The following is a 20000-nucleotide window of genomic DNA, read 5'->3' on the forward strand; positions in this document are numbered from 1 at the left end:
ACCAAGGGATGCCCGCCGCGATGGGAAATCAAAATTTGCATTCGCTCCGTCATGCATCCAAACATAATCCGCCGCACAAGCAAAAAGAATGACGTTCACAGCACATGCAGGACTCGCAATGCTCAAAGATTTTGCACAAGAGGAAAGTGTCCCATCATCGATCGGAGAGGGCCGAACAGGGAGCCTCGATTCACAGGCACCTGGGAAGAACATCCCGTACGGAACCCTTTACCCTCGAACTCGCTGTCGCCACTACTCAGAAAGAAGCCTCGAGTCTGTACGAGATGCACCGTGCACGTAGCCACCTCAATTGTAAGGCCACTCAAAGACATCCATTTCCCAGGCATATGCCTCCTATACGCCTGTTGAGGTGAATCCACATAGACAATATCCTTCTCGATTGCAACAAACATTTTCCCATGATGAAGAGCTGGTTGCCGAAGTGCCAACGGAGACCATCGTACTGAAGGGTGAAGGGCCGTGCGAGTCAAAAACATGGCTGGTTATGCGATTGGCGGGGGCATCACTGTGCACGCGACCACCTCAATTATAAGGCCGCTCGAGGGCATCATGTATAACAACACCCCCTCTGCACATTTATAGGTGATGAGAGCCCGCCCGCATACACGGACATGTCTAACCTCTGGCAAATATCTCCTTTCCCAGCACAGCCTCGCTAACCGTTCCCCGTGACACGTGATCTGCCAGCGCAGGTACAGAAAAGTTCCTACGACTGAACACTCACACTAGCATTGTCGGACAAGCTTCAATCTCATGCACATGCACATACCAAAGAACTGGCACCGCGAGAGAACCACCCGCGAGCACCCACATCTCGGCAAAAAGCATTCGTGTGATTTCTTCCCCTAGACAGACACGTTGGGCCTGCACTTGTCAGAGCATTGCAAAGATGTACACCACGCACGCGACCGAGTAAGGACACTCAAAGACATCCATTTCCTAGGCATATGCCCCCTATACGCATTTTGGTGCACCCCGTACAAATGGCCATACTTTGACAAGCCCTCCCAGAATTTTGCATCTGAAGAGAGAGATGAAACGCCTTGGGCTTTTTGTCCACACAATGCAAACACCGAACACTCTCTTTAGGGGGGAGCTGAAGAAGAGTATCTCCCGCAGAACCCACGAGCCGCAGCCGTTTGGATCGCACAGGGCAGGACAGGGCATGGAGAGTTTCCACATCCAAACAAAAATTATCGGTAATACTCTACGCTTCTACTGGCCCGGACCACAAAGGCTTTCATGATAGTTCCATGCACTTCTGTAGGATGAGACAGGGAAGAGGCGAGCATGCACCGAGAATGCACTAGCAAATAAATTATGCGGCAACCAAACCTTTCTTCAGCCCCCCTCTCAATCCCAAGGCTCTACCGATCGGCAAAAACTTAGGGTGGAGAGTGGACCCTTGATGAAATTAGGGACGTCAAGCAATGCACCCGTGCAACCATCTCTTTCCTTCTTGTCGTCCGAGCAGGATAAAAATGCAATGATAGAACGTGCCAATGAGACAGAGCCCTTGCCTAAAAGATACAACTCCATACACACTCAGCAACAAGCGCATCTTAGAATCGAACACCAAATGTGCAGTGTGTTGCAAGCCGTGTAGACACCTACATATAGGGTATATCCATCAAAACAAAGTGACAAGTACTTCCTACCAGCTCTGCCATTGCGATTATCGAATGGGATAATACTCACCGCCACAGAGTAATGACCATCATTACCGTCTTGGAATAGATACAAGCACATCGAGCTTCGTCCGATCAGCTGGATGAATTTCACCTTTAAGGGGCCCAATCCAAAAGTTTCGCAGGTCATCTCCTGGAACTCTCAAGAACAAGGCCCATCTTACATGCAAACTCTGCTACTGCGCAAACATAGGTTGCAATTAAAGAGAAATTGCAAGGCCGTCACAATGGCCCGAGGCCAATGCTCCGACTAAGTCAATTTTCTCTTGCAATCACCATGCCACCATTCACAGAGAGATCTCCCCATTCACTTGTGATGCGACGCACAATCCAAGGGCTAGACGTGAGCTCGCCCTTGAAAGGCCACTTTCCAAGGCATCCCCCGATGACACATTGGAATGACAACCACTGTCGAACCATTTCCCAATGTTGTGCCGATCGAGTTGGCACAGAGCCGCTAGACGAGGGCTCCCATTTTAGATCGAGTTTTAAAATCACCAAGAAGACGCGGTGAGGGCTGGCAACCGCTGCCAAACTTTTTTCCAAAATTGCGCCAACTGAGTGACTAGAAAACATGCTTTACACGATAGGCATGCAAAAATTTTTGCTAGAGCGCCAAGCACCCACCTCATGGCTAGAGACAAGGGCTCGCCATTAGATCAACTTCAAAATCGCTAAACAGATGCGCTGTAAAATGGCAACCGCTGCCAAGTCTCTTCCGTAGTTGCGTCGGTCGAGAGATCGAAGAAGGTGATCTAAGAGAGGGTCCAAGTGTAGGCATTTGTTGGGGGATTCGGGCTGATGGCATAAATTTATGCAATACCCGAGCAACACCGGACGGAGGTGCTAGACGAGGGCTCCCATTTTTGATCGAGTTTTAAAATCACCAAGTAGACACGGTGAGGGCTGGCAACCGCTGCCAAACCTTTTTTCAAAATTGCGCCAGCTGAGTGACAAGAAAACATGATCTAAAGGAGAGTCCAGGTATAGCACCCTCGAGGGTGGGCTTCATGCCCCTCTAATTGATTCAACATCGGCATCCACCGTTTCAAAATCTGACATATCCATCCGCCCTGACAGCGGCATTGAATCAATGAGGGGGGCACGGGAGAGGCTCACGGTAACCACCTCTCCCATTGTAGCTACGATAGGCACGCAAAAAATTTTTGCTATAGCGCCAAGCACCCACCTCATGGCTAGAGACAAGGGCTCGCCATTAGATCAACTTCGAAATCGCAGAACAGACGCAGTGTAGAATGGCAACCGCTGCCAAGTCTCTTCCATAATTGCGTCGGTCGAGTGATCGAAAAAGGTGATCTAAGAGAGGGTCCAAGCATAGGGCATTCGTTGGGGTAATCGCGCCGATGGCAAAAATTTATGCAATACTCGAGCAACACCGAACGAAGGTGCTAGACGAGGGCACCCGTTTTAGATCGAGTTTTAAAATCACAAAGAAGACGCGGTGAGGGCTGGCAACCACTGCCAAACCTTTTTTTGAAATTGCACCAGCTGAGTGACAAGAAAACATGATCTAAAGGAGAGTCCAGGAATAGCACCCTCGAAGGTGGGCTTCATGCCCTTCTAATTGATTCAACGTCGGCGTCCACCATTTCAAAATTTGACATATCCATCCGCCCTGACAGCGGCATTGAATCAATGAGCTGGGCATGGGAGAGGCTCGCGGCAACCACCTCTCCCATTGTAGCCGCGATAGGCTCGCAAAAAATTTTGCTAGAGCACCAAGTACCCACCTCATGGCTATAGACAAGGGCTCGCCATTAGATCAACTTCGAAATCGCAGAACGGACGCGGTGTAGAATGGCAACTGCTGCCAAGTCTCTTTCGTAATTGTGTCGGTCGAGTGATCGAAGAAGGTGATCTAAGAGAGGGTCCAAGCGTGTAGGAATTCGTTAGGGGATTCGCACTGATGGAAAAAATTTGTGCAATACCCAAGCAACACCGGACGGAGGTGCTAGATGAGGGCTCCCGTTTTAGATCGAGTTTTAAAATCACCAAGTAGACGCGGTGAGAGGGGCTGGCAACCGCTGCCAAACCTTTTTCTGAAATTGTGCCAGCTGAGTGACAAGAATACATGATCTAAAGGAGAGTCCAAGAATAGCACCCTCGAGGGTGGGCTTCATGCCCCTCTAATTGATTCAACGTCGGCATCCACCGTTTCAAAATATGACATTTCCATCTGCCCTGACAGCGGCGTTGAATTAATGAGGAGGGCATGGGAGAGGCTCACGGCAACCACCTCTCCCATTGTAGCCGTAATAGGCATGCAAAAAATTTTGCTAGAGCGCCAAGCACCCACCTCATGGCTAGAGACAAGGGCTCGCCATTAGATCAACTTTGAAATCGCTGAACAGACGCACTGTAGAATGGCAACTGCTGCCAAGTCTCTTCCGTAGTTGTGTCGGTCAAGTGATCAAAGAAGGTGATCTAAGAGAGGGTCCAAGTGTAGGAATTCATTGGGGGATTCGCGCCGATGGCATAAATTTATGCAATACCCGAGCAACACCGGACGGAGGTGCTAGACGAGGGCTCCCATTTTAGATCGAGTTTTAAAATCACCAAGTAGACGCGGTGAGGGCTGGCAACCACTGCCAAACCTTTTTCTAAAATTGCACCAGCTGAGTGACAAGAAAACATGATTTAAAGGAGAGTCAAGAAATGGCACCCTCAAGGGTGGGCTTCATGCCCCTCTAATTGATTCAACGTCGGCGTCCACCGTTTCAAAATATTACATATCCATCCGCCCTGACAGCGGCGTTGAATCAATGAGAGGGGCACGGGAGAGGCTCGCGGCAACCACCTCTCCCGTTGTAGCTGCGATCGGCATGCAAAAAAACTTGCTAGAGCGCCAAGCACCCACCTCATGGCTAGAGACAAGGGCTCGCCATTAGATCAACTTCGAAATCGCTGAACAGACGCACTGTAGAATGGCAATCGCTGCCAAGTCTCTTCCGTAGTTGCATTGATCGAGTGATCGAAGAAGGTGATCTAAGAGAGGGTCCAAGTGTAGGCATTCGTTGGGGGATTCGTACCGATGGCATAAATTTATGCAATACCAAAGCAACACCGGACGGAGGTGCTAGACGAGGGCTCCCATTTTAGATCGAGTTTTAAAATCATCGAGTAGACGTGGTGAGAGCTGGCAACCACTGCCAAACCTTTTTCAGAAATTGTGCCAGCTGAGTGACAAGAAAACATGATCTAAAGGAGAGTCCATGAATAACACCCTCGAGGGTGGGCTTCATGCCCCTCTAATTGATTCAACGTCGGCGTCCAACTTTTCAAAATTTGACATGTCGATCCGCCCTGACAGCGGCGTTAAATCAATGAGTTGGGCACGGGAGAGGCTCACGGCAACCACCTCTCCCATTGTAGCCACGATAGGCACGCAAAATTTTTTGCTAGAGTGCCAAGCACCCACCTCATGGCTAGAGACAAGGGCTCGCCATTAGATCAACTTCGAAATTGCTGAACAGACGCGCTGTAGAATGGCAACTGCTGCCAAGTCTCTTCCGTAGTTGCGTCAGTCGAGTGATTGAAGAAGGTGATCTAAGAGAGGGTCCAAGCATAGGCATTCATTGGGGGATTCGTGCCGATGGCATAATTTTATGCAATACCCAAGCAACACCGAACGGAGGTGCTAGACGAGGGCTCCCATTTTAGATCGAGTTTTAAAATCACCAAGTAGACGCGGTGAGGGATGGCAACCACTGCCAAACCTTTTTCCAAAATTGTGCTAGCTGAGTGAGAAGAAAACATGATCTAAAGGAGAGTCGAGGAATAGCACATCCGGGGTGGGCTTCATGCCCCTCTAATTGATTCAACGTCGGCGTCCACCGTTTCAAAATCTGACATATCCATCCGCCTTGACATTGGCATTGAATCAATGAGGGGGGCACGCGAGAGGCTCGCGGCAACCACCTCTCCTATATAAGCTATTAGTGCGAGGCTCGCTCTATATTAGAAATTAGCAAACACACCAACATCCACCTTAAAAATCCAAATCCTTTAAAATTCCTACCAAACAGCCATTCACGACCCAATTTTTTATGAGGCCGGCAGAGGAGAAAAAGATTGTCATCGGTTAGGAGATGTGAGTTCATGGAGCCAAGGGACTGAAATGGTCATCGAGCTCATCCGATCAACTGGATGAATTTCACCTTGAAGGGGCCCAATCCAAAAGTTCTGGAGGTCATCTCCTGGAACTCTCGAGAACAAGGCCCATCTTACATGCAAACTCTGCTACTATGCAAACATAGGTTGCAATTAAAGAGAAATTGCGAGGCCGTCACAATGGCCCGAGGCCAATGGCTTTGACTAAGTCAATTTTCTCTTGCAATCACCATGCCGCCATTCACAGAGAGATCTCCCCATTCAATTGTCATGCGATGCACAATCCAAGGTCTAGATGCGAGCTCGCCCTTGAAAGAAAGACCACTTTCCAAGACATCCCCCGATGACACATTGGAACATCAACCGCTGTCGAACCATTCCCAATGTTGTGCCGATCGAGTTGGCACAGAGGCGACCTTAGGGAGCTCCCGCGTAGCAATCGGGATGTGCTTTTGTGCCCATCTCTCACAAAAACCAATGTTAGCTATGGACAAATTTGGAATCCAAGGGCTCGCATCCATCGATATCGTCGGCACTAGGTCTATATATTCAAAGGCCACAGAGAGGTTTCGATAAGAGAAGCTCCCCTACTCACTCGCACAAACATCCCAAATTCTAGACACAAGCTCCTGCCCTTAGCATCGCTCTCTAGATCACCGCAATGACACATTGGAATGACAATCGCTGTCAAACAACTCTCAAAATTGTGGCAATGGAGTGAGAAAGAAGAGCAACTTTGGGGAGCCGCGCATAGAAAATAGGCTGTGCTGCTGCTTCATTCTGCTCTTATATAGATCCGAAATCGTTGATTTTGTTTGGAATTCGAGGCTACATTTGTCCTTGCTCAAACAAGTAATGGGCCTTCTAATCGAATGGCCACGGGGAGCTTTCGATAACATAGGCTCCCTTGTCACTCGTGATGCGCAGGCCAACTGCTAGATGACGGGTCGCCCTTCAGATCGCTGCCCAGGCAACCAACACAATGGCACCATTTGAATGACAACCGCTATCGAACCATTCTGAAAATTTTGTGCCAAAGAAGTTGTTGCATAGAGAATGACTCTAGGGAGAGAGCCCTCGCATAGCAAAATCTGGATGGCATCACGGCCCTCCCAATAGAAACGATGCTGGTGCCAATATTCCAAAAATCCAAATAACGTGTCTTTCGCAAACACCAGCACTGATTTCTATTGGGGAGGGTCACCGAGAACTTTTGTTATCAAAGCTCCCATTGTAGCCGCGATAGGCACACAAAAAATTGCTAGAGCCCCAAGCACCCACCTCATGGCTAGACAAGGGCTTGCCATTAGTAGATCAACTTCGAAATCGCTGAACAGATGCGCTGTGGAATGGCAACCGCTGCCAAGCCTCTTCCATAATTGCGTCGGTCGAGTGATCAAAGAAGGTGATCTAAGAGAGAGTCCAAGGCTAGGGATTCGTTGGGGGATTCACACCGATAGAAAAAAATTATGCAATACCCAAGCAACACTGGACGGAGGTGCTAGACGAGGGCTCCTGTTTTAGATAGAGTTTTAAAATCACCATGTAGATGCGATAAGGGCTGCCAACAGCTGCCAAACCTTTTTCCAAAATTGTGCCAGCTGAGTGACAAGAAAACATGATCTAAAGGAGAGTCCAGGAATAGCACCCTCGAGGGTGGGCTTCATGCCCCTCTAATTGATTCAACGTCGCCGTCCACCATTTCAAAATCTGACATATCCATCCGCCATGACAGCGGCATTGAATCAATGAGGGGGGCACGAGAGAGGCTCGCGGAAACCACCTCTCCCATTGTAGCCACGATAGGAACGCAAAAAAAATTTCTAGAGTGCCAAGCACCCACCTCATGGCTAGAGACAAGGGCTCGCCATTAGATCAACTTCAAAATCACTGAACAGACGCGCTGTAGAATGGCAACTGCTGCCAAGTCTCTTCCGTAGTTGCGTCGGTCGAGTGATGGAAGAAGGTGATCTAAGAGAGGGTCCAAGCGTAGGCATTCATTGGGGGATTCGCGCCGATGGCATAAATTTATGCAATACCTGAGCAACACCGGACAGAGGTGCTAGACGAGGGCTCCCATTTTAGATCAAGTTTTAAAATCACCAAGTAGACGCAGTGAGGGCTGGCAACCGCTGCCAAACCTTTTTTTGAAATTGTGGCAGTTGAGTGACAAGAAAACATGATCTAAAGGAGAGTCCAGGAATAGCACCCTCAAGGGTGGGCTTCATGCCCCTCTAATTGATTCAACGTCGGTGTCCACCATTTCAAAATCTGACATATCCATCTGCCCTGATAGCGGCGTTGAATCAATGAGGGGGGCATGGGAGAGGCTCGCGGCAACCACCTCTCCCCTTGTATCCGCGATAGGCATGCAAAAAAAATTTTCTAGAGTGCCAAGAACCCACCTCATGGCTAGAGACAAGGGCTTTCCATTAGATCAACTTCAAAATCGCTGAACAGACGCGCTGTAGAATGGCAACCGCTGCCAAGTCTCTTTCGTAGTTGCGTCGGTCGAGCAATCGAAGAAGGTGATCTAAGAGAGGGTCCAAGCGTAGGCATTCATTGGGGGATTTGTGCTGATGGCATAAATTTATGCAATACCCGAGCAACACCGGACGAAGGTGCTAGACGAGGGCTCCCATTTTAGATCGAGTTTTAAAATCACCAAGTAGACACGGTGAGGGCTGGCAACCGCTGCCAAACCTTTTTCCGAAATTGCGCCAGCTGAGTGACAAGAAAACATGATCTAAAGGAGAGTCCAGGAATAGCACCCTCGAGGGTGGGCTTCATGCCCCTCTAATTGATTCAACGTTGGCATCCACTGTTTCAAAATCTGACATATCCATCAACCCTAACAGCTGCGTTGAATCAATGAGGGGGGCACAGGAGAGGCTCGCGGCAACCACCTCTCCTGTTGTAGCTGCGATAGGCACGTAAAAAATTTTGCTAGAGCGCCAAGCACCCACCTCATGGCTAGAGACAAGGGCTCGCCATTAGATCAACTTTGAAATCGCTAAACAGATGCGCTGTAGAATGGCAACCGCTGCCAAGTCTCTTTCGTAGTTGCATCGGTCGAGTGATTGAAGAAGGTGATCTAAGAGAGGGTCCAAGCGTAGGTGTTCATTGGGGGATTCGCGCCGATGGCATAAATTTATGCAATACTCGAGCAACACCGGACGGAGGTGCTAGACGAGGGCTCCCATTTTAGATCGAGTTTTAAAATCACCAAGTAGACGCGGTGAGGGCTGGCAACCGTTGCCAAACCTTTTTCTGAAATTGCGCCAGCTAAGCGACAAGAAAACATGATCTAAAGGAGAGTCCAGGAATAGCACCCTCGAGGTTGGGCTTCATGCCCCTCTAATTGATTCAATGTCAGCATCCACCGTTTCAAAATCTGACATATCCATCCGCCCTGACAGTGGCATTGAATCAATGAGGGGAGCATGGGAGAGGCTCGCGGCAACCACCTCTCCTGTTGTAGCTGCGATAGGCATGCAAAAAATTTTGCTAGAGCACCAAGCACCCACCTCATTGCTAGAGACAAGGGCTCGCCATTAGATCAACTTCGAAATCGCTGAACAAACATGCTGTAGAATGGCAACTGCTGCCAAGTCTCTTCCGTAGTTGCGTCGGTCGAGTGATCGAAGAAGGTGATCTAAGAGAGGGTCCAAGCGTAGGCATTCGTTGGGGGATTCGCGCCGATGGCATAAATTTATGCAATACCCGAGCAACACCGGACGGAGGTGCTAGACGAGGGCTCCTATTTTAGATCGAGTTTTAAAATCAACAAGTAGACACGGTGAGGGCTGGCAACCGCTGCCAAAACTTTTTTCGAAATTGCGCCAGCTGAGTGACAAGAAAACATGATCTAAAGGAGAGTCCAGGAATAGCACCCTCGAGGGTGGGCTTCATGCCCCTCTAATTGATTCAACGTCGGCGTCCACCATTTCAAAATACGATATATCCATCCGCCTTGACAATGGCGTTGAATCAATGAGGGGGGCACGGGAGAGACTCGCAGCAACCACCTCTCCCCTTGTAGCCATGATAGGCATGCAAAAAAATTTGCTAGAGTGCCAAGCACCCACCTCATGGCTAGAGACAAGGGCTTGCCATTAGATAAACTTTGAAATCGCTGAACAGACACGCTGTAGAATGGCAACCACTGCCAAGTCTCTTTCGTAGTTGTGTCGGTCGAGTGATCAAAGAAGGTGATCTAAGAGAGGGTCCAAGCATAGGAATTCGTTGGGGGATTCGTGCCATTGGCATAAATTTATGCAATACCCGAGCAACACCAGATGGAGGTGCTAGGCGAGGGCTCCCATTTTAGATCGAGTTTTAAAATCACCAAGTAGATGCGGTGAGGGATGCCAACCACTGCCAAACCTTTTTCCGAAATTGCGCCAGCTGAGTGAGAAGAAAACATGATCTAAAGGAGAGTTGAGGAATAGCACATCCAGGGTGGGCTTCATGCCCCTCTAATTGATTCAATGTCGGCGTCCACCGTTTCAAAATCTGACATATCCATCCACCTTGACATCAGCGTTGAATCAATGAGAGGGGCACGGGAGAGGCTCACGGCAACCACCTCTTCTATATAAGCTATTAGTGCGAGGCTCGCTCTACATTAGAAATTATAAAACACACTGACATCCGCCTTAAAAATCCAAATCCTTTAAAATTCCTACCAAACAGCCATTCACGACCCAATTTTTTATGAGGTCGGCAGAGGAGCAAAAGATTGTCATCGATTAGGAGATGTGAGTTCATGGAGCCAAGGGACTGAAATGGTCATTGAGCTCATCCAATCAACTGAATGAATTTCACCTTGAAGGGGCCCAATCCAAAAGTTCCGGAGGTCATCTCCTGGAACTCTCGAGAACAAGGCCCATCTTACATGCAAACTCTGCTACTACGCAAACATAGGTTGCAATTAAAGAGAAATTGCGAGGCTGTCACAATGGCCCGAGGCCAATGGCTCTGACTAAGTCAATTTTCTCTTGCAATCACCATGCCGCCATTCATAGAGAGATCTCCCCATTCACTTGTGACACGACGCACAATCCAAGTGCTAGACGCGAGCTTGCCCTTGAAAGAAAGACCACTTTCCAAGACATCCCCTATTCACTTGTGACACGACGCACAACCCAAGTGCTAGACACGAGCTCGCCCTTGAAAGAAAAACCACTTTCCAAGACATCCCCTGATGACACATTGGAATGACAACCGCTGTCGAACCATTCCCAATGTTGTGCCGATCGAGTTGGCACAGAGGCGACCTTAGGGAGCTCCCGCGTAGCAATCGGGATGTGCTTTCATACCCATCTCTCACAAAAACCAATCTTAACTGTGAACAAATTTTGCCGCAATGAAACCATTGGAACGACGACCGCTGTCGAACAACTCCTGAATTTGTGCCTCGATGGTGTGAGAAAGAATAGCAACTTTGGGGAGCCGCGCATCGCAAACGGGCTGCTGCTTCATTCCACTCTTATATATAGATCCAATGTCATTGATTTCATTTGGAATCCAAGGCTGCATTCATCCTTGCTCACACAAGCAATGGCTCTTCTCATCGAATGGCCATGGGGAGCTTCCGATCACAAAGGATCCCTTGTCACTCGTGACGCGCAGCCCAACTGCTTTATGACACATTGGAATGACAACTTTCCAAGACATCCCCCGATGACATATAGGAATAACAACCGCTGTCAAACCATTCCCAATGTTGTGCCGATCGAGTTGGTACAAAGGCAACCTTAGGGAGCTCCCGCGTAGCAATCGAGATGTGCTTTCGTACCCATCTCTCACAAAAACCAATCTTAGCTGTGAACAAATTTAGAATCCAAGGCTCGTATCCATCGATATCGTCGGCACTGGGTCTATATATTCAAAGGCCACAGAGAGGTTCTGATAAGAGAAGCTCCCCTGCTCGCTTGCACAAACATACCAAATGCTAGACACAAGCTCCCGCCCTTAGCATCGCTCTCCAGATCACTGCAATGACACATTGGAACAACAACCGCTATCGAATAACTCCCAAATTTGTGCCAATCGAGTGAGAAAGACGAGCAACTTTGGGGAGCCGCGCATGGAAAATGGGCTACTACTTCATTCCGCTCTTATATATAGATCCGATGTCATTGATTTCGTTTGGAATCTGAGGCTGCATTCATCCTTGCTCATACAAGCAATGGCTCTTCTCATCGAATGGTCACGGGGAGCTTCCAATTACAAAGGCTCCCTTGTCACCCGTGATGTACAGCCCAACTTCTAGACGATGGCTCGCCCTTCAGATCGCTACCCAGGAAACCACCACAACGGCACCATTGGAACGACAACCGCTGCCGAACCATTCCAAAATTTTTTTTCCAAAGAAGTTGTTGCAAAGAGAACGACTCTGGGGAGAGAGCCCTCGCATAGAAAAATCGGGATGGCTTCACGGCAGCTGGATGGGATTTGAATTCATGGAGCCAAGGGAGTGAAATGGTCATCGAGCTCATCCGATCAACTGGATGAATTTCACCTTGAAGGGGCCCAATCCAAAAGTTCTGGAGGTTGCAATTATAGAGAAATTGCAAGGCCGTCACAATGGCCCGAGGCCAATGCTCTGACTACTAAGTCAATTTTCTCTTGCAATCACCATGCTACCGTTCACAGAGAGATCTCCCCATTCACTTGTGATGACGCACAATCCAAGTGCTAGACCCAATCTCGCCCTTGAAAGGCCACGTTCCAAGACATCCCAATGACACATTGGAACGACAACCGCTGTCAAACCATTCCCAATGTTGTGCCGATCAAGTTGGCACAGAGGCAATCTTAGGGAGCTCCCACGAATCGATCGGGAAGTGCTTTCGTACCCATCTCTCACAAAAACCAATGTTAGCTAAACAATTTTAGAATCCAAGGCTCGTATCCATCGATATCGTCAGCACTGGGTCTATATTCAAAGGCCACAGAGAGGTTTCGATAAGAGAAGCTCCCCTGCTCTCTTGCACAAACATCATCCCCAAATGCTAGACACAAGCTCCCGTCCTTAGCAGCGCTCTCCAGATCACCGCAATGACACATTGGAACGACAACCGCTGTCAAACAACTCCCGAATTTCTGCCGATGAAGTGAGAAAGCAGAGCCAGATCGGGTCGACGAAAATGGCTAAGCTAGATTGGGTCGGCTAGCATTGCTCGGCCACCATTTTTTGCCGAGAGCTTTCGATATTAAAGCTCCCATGTAGCAGCGATAAGTACACCATGACAAAATTGCTAGAGTGCCAAGCACCCATAGCAAATTGCCATTATACCAAGCAACGCCGGAGTGCTAGACAAGGGCTCACGTTTAGATCAAGTTTTAAAATCACCAAAAAGACATGCCATGGATCGGCAACCGATGCCTCACCTTTTCCAAAATTGAGTCATCGAAAAACATGATCTAAAGGAGATCCAAGGAAAAGCACTGAGATCGCTTCATGCCCCTTTCATTGATTCAACATCAGCATACACCATTTGAAAACCCAACAATCTGATCTGCCTGGACACCAATGTTGAATCAATGAAAGGGGCATGGGAGAGGCTCGCGGCAACAACCTCTCCTATATAAGCTATTAGTGCGAGGCTCGCTCTACATTAGAAATCTGCGATAGCACAGACAAAAACCTTAAAAATCCAATTCAATGAAAAATGTGACCAAACAGCCATCCACGACACCATTTTTGGAGCTCGGCCAGATCGGGTCGGCCAAAATGGCTCGCCCAAATCGGGTCGGCCAGCATGGCTCGCCCAGATCGGCTCGGCTAGCTTGGCTTGGCCAGCATGGCTCGCCCAGATCGGGTCGGCCAGATCGGGTCGGCCAGCATGGTGACTTGGTGACTCGGTGAGAGTACTTGGAACCATCAAGAACAAAGGCCAATCTTACATGCAAACTCTGCTACTACGCAAACATAGGTTGCAATTATAGAGAAATTGCAATGCCGTCACAATGGCTCGAGGCTAATGCTCTGACTACTAAGTCAATTTTCTCTTGCAATCGCCATGCTGCCGTTCACAAAGAGATCTCCCCATTCACTTGTGACGACGCACAATCCAAGTGCTAGATGCAAGCTCGCCCTTGAAAGGCCGCATTCCAAGACATCTCGATGACACATTGGAATGACAACCGCTATCGAACCATTCCCAATGTTGTGCCGATCAAGTTGGCACAGAGGTGATCTTAGGGAGCTCCCGCGTAGCAATCGGGAAGTGCTTTTGTACCCTTCTCTCACAAAAACCAATGTTAGCTGAACAAATTTAGAATCCAAGGCACGTATCCACCAATATCGTCGGCACTAGGTCTATATTCAAAGGTCACGGAGAGGTTCTGATAAGAGAAGCTCCCTTGCTTTCTTGCACAAACATCCCCAAATGCTAGACGCAAGCTCTCGCACTTAGCATCGCTCTCCAGATCACCACAATGACACATTGGAATGACAACCACTGTCGAACAACTCTTGAATTTGTGCCGATGGAGTGACAAAGAAGAGGCAGATTGGGTCGATGAAAATGGCTAAGCCAGATCAGGTCAGCCAGCATGGCTCGGCCACCATTTTTTGCCGAGAGCTTTCGATATTAAAGCTCCCATGTAGCTGCGATAAGTACACCATGACAAAATTGCTAGAGCGCCGAGCACCCATAGAAAATTGCCATTATACCAAGCAACGCCGGAGTGCTAGACAAGGGCTCATGTTTAGATCAAGTTTTAAAATCACAAAAAAAAGACATGCCATGGATCAGCAATCGCTGCCTCACTTTTTCCAAAATTGAGTCATCGGAAAACATGATCTAAAGGAGAGCCAAGGAAAAGCACTGAGATCACTTCATGCCCCTTTCATTGATTCAACATCAGCATACACCGTTTGAAAACCCAACAATCCAATCCGCCTAGACACCAATGTTGAATCAATGAAAGGGGCATGGGAGAGGCTCGCGGCAACAACCTCTCCTATATAAGCTATTAGTGTGAGGCTCGCTCTGCATTAGAAATTTGCGATAGCACAGATAACTCCCTTAAAAATCCAATTCAATGAAAAATGTGACCAAATAGCCATCCATGACACCATTTTTGGAGCTCGGCCAGATCGACTCGGCTAGAACGGCTCGCCTAGATCGGCTCGGCCAGCATGGCTCGGCCAGAACGGCTCGGCCAGCATGGCTCGGCTAGAACAGCTCGCCCAGATCGGCTCGGCCAGCATGGCTCGCCTAGATCGGCTCGCCCAGCATGGCTCGGCCAGAATGGCTCGGCCATAACAGCTCGCCCAGATCGGCTCACCCAGAACGGCTCGCCCAGATCGGCTCGGCCAGCATGGCCCAGCCAGAATGGCTCGGCCAGCATGGCTCGGCTTGAACGGGTCATCCAGATTAGCTCGCCCAAAACGGGTCGCCCAGATCAGCTTGGCCAGAATGGCTCGCCCAGATCGGCTCGGCCAGCATGGCTTGCCCAGAATGGGTCGGCCAGATCGGGTCGGCCAGAATGGCTTGCCCAGATCGGTTCGGCCAGCATGGCTCAGCCAGAACAGCTTGGCCAGATTGGGACGGTGACTTGATGAACGGACTTAGAGATTCGACTTGGTGGGCCGACCTGGCGGGGTGACTTGATGAACGCACTTGAAGGGTTGACTTGGTGGGGTGACTCTATGAATGGACCTAAAGAGTTGACTTGGTGAGCGTACTTGGCGGGGTGACTCGATGAAAGGACTTAAAGAGTCGACTTGGTGAGAGTACTTGGTGGGGCGACTTGATGAACGCACTTGAAGAATCGACTTGGTTAGAGTACTTGGTGGGGCGACTTGATGAACGGACTCAAAGAGTCGACTTGGTGAGAGTACCTGGTGGCTCGACTTGATGAGCAGACTTAAAGAGTCAACTTGGTGAGAGTACTTGGCGGGGTGAACTGATGAATGAACATAAAGAGTCGGCTTGGTGGGAGTACTTGGTGGGCCAACCTGGTGGGGTGACTTTATGGACAGACTTAAAGAGTCGACTTGGTTAGATTACTTGTTCTGGTGACTTGATGAACGGACTTGAAGAGTTGACTTGGTGGGGTGACTTGATGAAAGGACTTAAAGGGTCGACTTGGTGAGAGTACTTGGCGGGGCGACTTGATGAACAAACTTAAAGGGTCGACTTGGTGGGGTGACTTGATGAACGGACCTAAAGAGTTGACTTGGTGAGAGTACTTGGTAGGGTGAACTGATGAACGGACTTAAAGAGTCGACTTGGTGGGAGTACTTAGTGGGCCGACTTGATGAACGGACTTATAGAGTCGACTTGGTGAGAGTAGTTGTTCTGGTGACTTGATGAACGGACTTAAAGAGTCGGCTTGGCGGGGTGACTTGATGAAAGGACTTAAAGAGTCGACTTGGTGGGGTGACTCGATGAACGAACTTAGAGGGTCGACTTTGCGGGGTGACTTGATGAACGGACCTAAAGAGTTGACTTGGTGAGAGTACTCGGTGGGGTGACCTGATGAACAGACTTAGAGAGTCGACTTGGTGAGAGTCCTTGGTGGGTAGACCTGGTTGGGTGACTTCGTGAACTGACTTAAAGAGTCGACTTGGTGGGAGTACTTGGTGGGGTGACTTGATGAACGAACTTCAAGGGTTGACTTGGCGAGGTGACTTGATGAACGGTCCTAAAGAGTTGACTTGGTGAGAGTACTTGGTGTGGTGACTTGATGAAAAGACTTAAAGAGTCAAATTCGTGAGAGTACTTGGTGGGGTGACTTGATGAACACACTTGAAGAGTCGACTTGGTGGGGTGACTTTATGAACCGACATAAAGAGTTGACATGGTGAGATTGCTCTGAGGGGTGACTTGATGAACATAGTTAAAGAGTCGACTTGGTGGGGTGACCTGATGAACAGACTTAGAGAGTCGACTTGGTGAGAGTTCTTGGTGGGCCGACCTGGTTGGGTGACTTCGTGAACTGACCTAAAGAGTCGACTTGGTGGGAGTACTTGGTGGGGTGACTTGATGAACGGACTTCAAGGGTCAACTTGGCAAGGTGACTTGATGAACGGTCCTAAAGAGTTGACTTGGTTAGAGTACTTGGTGGGGTGACTTGATGAACGGACTTAAAGATTCGACTTGGTGGGCCGACCTGGCAGGGTGACTTGATGAATGGACTTAGAGAGTCGACTTGGTGAGAGTACTCGGTGACTTGGTGGGCTGACCTGGCCGGGTGACTTGATGAACAAACTTAAAGAGTCGACTTGGTGAGAGTAATCGGTGGGCTGACCTGGTCAAGTGACTTGATGAACGGACTTAAAGAGTCGACTTGGTGGGCCGACTTGGCCGGGTGACTTGATGAACGAACTTAAAGAGTCAACTTGGTGGGTCGAACTAGCGTGGTGACTTGGTGAGAGTACTTGGTGGGCTGACCTGGCAGGGTGACTTGATGAACGAACTTAGAGAGTCGACTTTGTGAGAGTACTTGGTGGGTCAAACTAGCGGGGTGACTTGATGAACGAACTTAAAGAGTCAACCTGGTGACAGAACTTGGTGGGCCGAGTTGGTGGGGTGAATTGATGAACAAACCTAAAGAGTCAACTTTGTGAGAGTACTTGGTGGGCTAACCTGGCAGGGTGATTTGATGACCGAACTTAAAGGGTCAACTTGGTGAGAGTACTTGGTGGGCCGACCTGGCGGGGCGACTTGATGAACGAACTTAAAGAGTCGACTTGGTGAGAGTACTCGGTCAGGTGACCTAATGAACAAACCTAAAGAGTCGACCTAGTGAGAGTACTTGGTGGGCCGACCTGGCGGGGTGACTTGGTGAGCAAACTTAAAGAGTCAACTTGGTGAGAGTAGTTGGTGGGCTGACCTGGTGGGGTGACTTGATGAACGAACTTAAAGAGTCAACCTGGTGGACCGACTTGGCAGAGTGACTTCATGAACGAACTTAAAGAGTCCACTTGGTGGGCCAACCTGGCGGGGTGACTTGATGAACGAACTTAAAGAGTCGACTTGGTGAGAGTAATTTGTGGGCTGACCTGGCGGGGTGACTTGATGAATGAACTTAAAGAGTCGACTTGGTGGGGTGACTTGATGAACGCACTTGAAGGGTCAACTTGGTGGGGTGACTCTATGAACGGATATAAAGAGTTGACTTGGTGAGAGTACTTGGTGGGGTGACTCGATGAAAGGACTTAAAGAGTCGACTTGGTGAGAGTACTTGGTGGCTCGACTTTATGAGCAGACTTAAAGAGTCCACTTGGTGAGAGTGGGCCTAACGGGGCGATGTGGTGAGTGGGCCTAATGGGGTGAGTTGGTGGGGCAACTTGGCGAGTGGTATTAGAGAGCCGACGTGGTGAGGTGACTTGGCAAGTTGGTTCGTTGAGATGACATGGTGAGCTGACCTGGCGAGTCGACCTGGCGAGCGAACCTAAAGAGTCGACTTGGCAACGTTCTCGAGTCAACTTGGTGAGGCGACCTGGCGAGTGGGCTCAAAGAGTCAACATGGTGAGGTGACTCATTGAGTCAACATGGTGAGGTGACTCATGGTGAGGAGCTATCCTTGAGGCGACTTGGTGGGCCTACTTGATTAGTCGACTTGGTGAGCCGACCTGACGAGCTGACATGGTGAGCGAGCTTAAAGAGGTGACGACTTGGTGGGGTAACTCGGCAAGCCAACTTATTGAGGCGAGATGGTGAGTTGACTTGGTGAGCTGACTTGGTGAGCGCACTTAAAGAGTCAACTTCGTGAGGTGACTCGGTGAGTTAGCTTGCTGATGCGACTTGGGCGGGCCGACCTGGCGAACGAACTTAAAGAGGCGACTTGGGTGGGCTGACCTGGTGAGCGAACTTAAAGAGTTGACTTGGCAACGTACTTGAACAACCGACTTGGTGAGATGACATGGTGAGTGGGCTTAGAGAAGCAACTTGGTGGGGCAACTTGGCGAGCACACCTGCTGGGGCAAGGTGGCAAAATGATTAGGTGATTCGACTTGGTGAGCTGACTTAGGGAGCTGACTTGGTGAGCGAACTTAAGGGGTTGACTTGGTGAGGCAACCTGAATAGTCGACTCGGTGAGGTGACTTGGGGAGCTGACATGGTGAGCAGTCTTAAAGAAGAGGCGACCTAGTGGGGCAACCTGGTGAGGCGAGATGATAAGTCATCTTGGTGAGCCGGTTTGACGAGCTATGACTGGAATTAAAGAGTTAATTCTTGATTTGGCAAAGACCACATGGTTAGAAGACTTGGTGAGCCGACCTGGCTAGCAAAATTGGCAAGCAAACTTATAGAATTGACTTGCTGTTCCCAGCCAGGATCGCACGCCTGGGTCGACCCAACTTGGGTCACCCGACTAGGTCAACCCATCTTCGTCGCCCCAGCCTGGGGTGACCCGACTGGGTCTCCAGAGTGGGTCGACGAGGGGAAAAAAAAAAAAAAAACAAGTTACCCGCTTTTGGATCACGCACAAGTTTCAGTTCACGTATTGCCGAGCCGACTCGAGGCGTTACGCCTAGCTAGCCAGATTCGAGGTAGGGTAGCCGAAACGATCCGATTTGAGAATTTTCTTTATAAAAAGAGATCATGATAGGCCTCCTAAGGCAAAAAAGAATGAAATTTTGGGAGTTGAAAAAAAAACGTTACCCAATTTTGGATCGCACATAGGGCTCGGGTCACGTAGCATCGAGGTGCCCTGGGTGACATGATTCGAGTGAAAAGTCGACGGTGGCATGAGTCATGCAAAAACATTGGAGGCCATTAAGGCTCGAGGCGCTTCGAGTCGAGGTTGCCGACGCGGGTCGGGTTGAAAACTTTGGGCGTTAACCAAAAAGAAAAAGTTAACCGCTTTTGGATCATGTACACGGCTCGGGGCACTTAGAATCAAGTCGAGCATGGTGACATGAGTCGTGCAAAAAATTTGGAGACGACTCGAGTCGGGCATCCGACTCTATTCGAGTTCAAAACTTTGGGACTTAACAAAAAAAAGAAAAAAGAAAAAGTTACCCGATTTTGGATCACGTAAGTGACTCGGGCCACTCAGAATCAAGGCAAGTGCGATTACATGAGTCGAGCGAAAAAAAAATGGAGGCGGTTAAGGCTCAAGGCAATTCGAGTTGGGGTAGCTGAGTCGATTCAAAAACTTTGGCCATTAGCCAGAAAAAGAGTTAATCACTTT

This window comes from Cupressus sempervirens, chromosome 7 (genome assembly GCF_028749045.1).
Source record: "Cupressus sempervirens isolate cs-2001-9-10 chromosome 7, ASM2874904v1, whole genome shotgun sequence".
NCBI classification, from domain to species: domain Eukaryota; kingdom Viridiplantae; phylum Streptophyta; class Pinopsida; order Cupressales; family Cupressaceae; genus Cupressus; species Cupressus sempervirens.